Consider the following 4,663-nt stretch of genomic DNA (forward strand, 5'->3'; position numbering starts at 1 on the left):
TAGCTAGGTTATTTATTACTGGTTACAGACAGTCCAACATAATCATATGATCAAGATAGTTTGGAAAACCCTGACAGCTCCCACAATTGTCATGCTGTTATGTTTTGTGAGTTGTTTTTGTCTTGTCCTGTTTGTCGTATTGTCACTTCCTGTTTTGTTTTGGTAACTCTCCTCTCGTTTCAGTTCGTGGGTCCTTCCTCTGTGTGTCAGGCTACTTGTCTTCCCTGATCCCAATTGTGTGCACCTGTGTCTTTGGTCCTAATTGTCTGCACCTGTGTCCTCACCTTTCTATGTGTATTTAGCCAGCGTCTTCCCCTTGTCTTGTGCCAGTGCGTCTGTTGGATTTTGTCCACAATTTAGGGAGCGCGCTATCTGCGCCTCATGGCCATTGCCAATCACCTGTTATCCAATTTACTCACTGCATGCTCGTTTGATTTCTTCAGATTTAGGAAAATGCTAAGACACTGAAGCAGAAATTAGACTTACACAGGTTGGTTGAGTTCAATCACAATTCTTGTTAAGAAAGCTCTGTTTTCAGGAAAGTACAATACAGCGCTGGGCCTTTCAAGAGCAGAGAGTCTCCATTCAGAAAACGCCACATTCAAGGTTCTTTGGTCAGCTTATATTCATTTCCACATGCCAATGTGGGCCGAGTTTGTTGGGTGATGAGTCAGGGGGTGTGGCAAGTTCGCAGGAGATTCTGATTTCATGGGAGTGGGTGGTGGTTATGAGCGATTCAGTGTGTGTGGGGGCTGTTGTCTTCCATCCCGTCTTTCGGCCTTGGCGATCATCTTTGGCCGAGTCCTTGGCTGGCTCCCTCTGGCACCTGCTGGTTTTTATCTCCAAGTGACCTTCCTGTAAACATTCCCCTCCATTCTTGCACATAGACTGTCTCACCTCATCCTTTCATAATTATTTCAATTTTGTCATTTTGTACGAAATTATGTGAGCTTTTTGTCTGTGACATCATTAATCTATTAATGTTCCTTGACTATGCAAAGTTTGTTCTTTTGATACTCCATGTCTTTGCTTACGTCATTATTTTCTTAGTTTAATCATGCTTCCAACCATATATTTTCTTTGTTAGGCAAAATATTTCCCTCTGTCCAGAACGTTCAGTAGTAATCGAAAATTGGCGTCTAGCATTAGTCAAAACATAAAATACAATCAAGTACTGAACATTTTTAGACGACTTTGGCAGTGTCCGTGATTTAGAGAATCATCAGGCATGCATTAAACAGTTCCTTAAGGGTCATTAAGCTATTCAAGCAATATATCAAAAAACATTTGTTATTTCAAAGTGCTCAGAAATATATATCAGTTCATAAAGTTATAAAAACCTTTGTCATTACCACCTATCAAAAATGTCTAGTTATGTCTTCTTTATTGAGTTGGTGTGTAGGTATAATTATATGCTTAAAATGTTTCTTTTATTGATTGAATATGTGAATATACTTTTCTACTTATGTACTTTATTCAATGAGGTTTGAGCATATCTGTTTTTGTAGCTAGGCAGGACTTTTTGTATTTTGACCCCATTCCTTCACGTCTTGTCCCGTCTTGAGCACCAGCGATCGCGTGAGTAACAGATATCGCTTTAGAGAACCTAGTTTAGAAGATACCTTTTTTTTGTCAAGCCTGAGCGCTGTTTTTCAATTTTGTTTTTTGCCACCGTGTTTTCCCTCGTTTTGAGGTGCTTTTGGTTTTTGCTGTCTTCAGCCTTGTTTTCCCTCTTTTTGAGGCGCTTTTGGTTTCTTTGTGCTGTCTCCAGCCTGTTCAAATAAATACCTTTTGTTTGCACTCTGCATCCGAGTCCTCTCCCTGATCCAAGCCTGACAACAATAGCTCATACAAGATGTCTCCCGGGTCTCTTAGCTGGCTCGTGTCTTTGTTTGTTAGCCTTGGAAACTCCTCTATCTTGTTTAGCAGTGTGTCCTCAATTGCTTCTGAGGAACGGTGACACTCTTCAAGCCGTTCCCAAATCATCTTTACGCCTCCAGCGGGTACTGCATGAACCCTTTTCACCTGTTCTGCAGATCTTGGATCTAGCCACCTTGTTAGTAGGTCGAACTCCTCTCTTTCTGATAAATTTAAGTCTTTAGTCGCGCCAATAAATGATACTTTCCATGTCCAATAGTTTTGCAGTTTGTCGTCAAATTGCAGTAAACCAACGCTGACGAGTTACCGTATTTTCACGATTAAAACGTGCACCGTAATAAAAGGCGCAGTCTCAGTTATGTGTGCCATGACTGTGTTTAACACACATATGGCGCACCGCATCATAGGGTGCGGGTTTTATATATACAATCCACGCCCCTTTAACGTTCTCATGGCGCTCTCAACTACGTCCGCCTTACAACAACACACACAAACAAACACATACATACACACACACACACGCACACAAATACACACACGCAGCAGTGACTCTCCAATACACATTGATACCAAATGATCAGGTGTTGCTTTCCCGCCTTTTCCGGACAGTATAAAAGCTTCTTACCTGGAGATGGAGGATGTTGTTACATCTGCTGAAGTGCCATGTGTACTGACCCCCATTAAACAACCCAAGATCTTGCCAATAAAGAACAAACCGTTACCCCACATCTTAGTTTTCCTGACCCAACAACGGACATCATCAACAACACGCAACAGCCGTTGATGGAATCGAACCCGCACTTTCTTAACTGTGAAGCGGACATGCTAACCAGTTCTCCACCGAGCCGCCAAAGAGTATAAATATTGATTGATTGATTGATTGATTGAATATTTATTGATCCCCAGGGGTGGGGAAATTCAGGCCCCAGCAGTATCCATACCACAGAGTGGGTATACAAAAAACACACAGATGGCATGAGCGCAACTCAATAGGCTCTCACAAGGCTGCCACACAACGGCGCCACAAAGAAAGTCAGAAAGTGCACAAGATAAAAGCCATCAAAGCAAATCAAAGCTAAAAGACAAAGGAAAAAAAAGCAACGGCGGCCACCTAGCACCCCTCAATACAAGAGAACACCCCAAAACACACAAAATAGCCTCCACGGGGTCCATCGACAGGTGTAAGGGCAGTCCAGTTCAACGGCGCCCAATGGACCGTGGTGGTGAATCGGTGAAAACATCACAAAGCAGGCAAACGTGTGAGCAGCGTCCCGGGCACCCTGTCGGGGGACGTGCAGATGGCCACCACGGGGCTAGCATGGCGAAAGTCGTCGGTTCCGACGAGCACGAGGGAGCGGACTCCCCACAGGTGTTGCGGCTGCAAGGCCAATGCGAGGGACCCGGTCATCACTGGTCGGATAAGCAGGAAGCCGTCGTAGAGTTACGCCGGCCTCGACCGATGATCCCGGTCCGGTCCCAGGAAGAAAAAATAAATAAAATAAAATATCCGATCCGAAGAGGTACCGAGGTGCGGTAGAAGGCACCAGCATCGCCGAATGGACAAAAAGACAGAAAGAAAAAGGAGAAAATAAGGAAATAAAGAGGAAAAGAGAGAACACTGCTGGGAGGCAGCCACTCACGGCGCCATACCAAGAGAATTAAATTGAGTCAAATACAAACCAGATTACAGATGCAATGGAGCCTCGGTTTTCGACCACAATCCGTTCCAGAAGGCTGTTGGAGAACTGAATCGTTCAAATTCCGAATCATGTTTTCCCATTACAAATAATGGAAAAAAAAATAAAATTTAAATTTTAAAACCCCGCCTTTTTAAAGTATTTTTTCATTTGTACATTTTTGTCCGATCGCACAACTGCAGTGCTTAGCCTTATTGTGACAGAGCGGTCGCTAAAATTTAGAAAATATTTTTAAAGTCCTGATGTACTTTCCAAAATTTAAGTGGACCTCAGTGCGCAGGGAGCTTAATTTGGTCCGATCGCGCAACCGCAGCGCGCCGGGCGCTCACTGTTGCATTGCTTTAGGAGCGTCTTTGTGTTTTAGGATGGCTTTACTTATCCCACTTGCTTCCTTTGGAGGCATGATTAGAGTTGTTGCAATCTTCAGAGTAACTAGAATGTAATAACGAACGGAGTCAGTTGGCATGCGGGTCCTCTCGTGAGGTTCGACAATCGAATTTCGTTCGACATCTGGAGCAAAAAATTCTCGAATTTTTTGTTCAAATATTGATTTGTTCGAGAACCGGGACGTTCAGAAACCGAGGCTCCACTGGAAAAGAATGTAACATTAACTTTCGACGAGGATGGGATTTGAACCCATGCGTGCAGAGCACAATGGATTAGCAATCCATCGCCTTAACCTCTCGGCCACCTCGTCTTGCTCGTATGGCATTGACAACACGTTGTGCCGAGATACTTTGTGTGAAAATCCGACGAGTATGATGAAATGCTGAGTGGAGAGCACAATGGAGTAGCAACCCATCGCCTAAATATCTCAGCCATCGCATCTCATGCATGAGTTGTATGGGCGACATGATATGTCATGTACGGGGTAGTATAAGCTACAAGGTAAAATGATACGATACTTTAGATGTGAAATGAAGAAGAGCTAAGCCACAAAAGAAGTGACACTGTCAGCAAAGAAAAACATTTTTTCAATGTTGTCTCACCCCGAATCTTTGGGATCATCGGCTCTGCGCAGTTGGATAGTTCCACTAACATTTTAACATCAACATTCTTTCATGGTCTGCCTGGGTATCTCGGCTGAA

At 43.6% G+C, this 4,663-nt stretch overlaps 1 non-coding gene across 1 annotated transcript; it reads right to left on the minus strand.

Annotated features, from left to right (window-relative positions):
• Positions 1 to 4,190: 4,190 nt before the first annotated feature.
• Positions 4,191 to 4,272, minus strand: trnas-gcu (transfer RNA serine (anticodon GCU)). Its single transcript has one exon. It is a non-coding gene; the product is annotated as a tRNA-Ser (tRNA).
• Between the last annotated feature and the right edge of the window lie 391 nt (positions 4,273 to 4,663).

Source organism: Syngnathus typhle, unplaced genomic scaffold, assembly GCF_033458585.1.
Source record: "Syngnathus typhle isolate RoL2023-S1 ecotype Sweden unplaced genomic scaffold, RoL_Styp_1.0 HiC_scaffold_28, whole genome shotgun sequence".
NCBI classification, from domain to species: Eukaryota; Metazoa; Chordata; class Actinopteri; order Syngnathiformes; family Syngnathidae; genus Syngnathus; species Syngnathus typhle.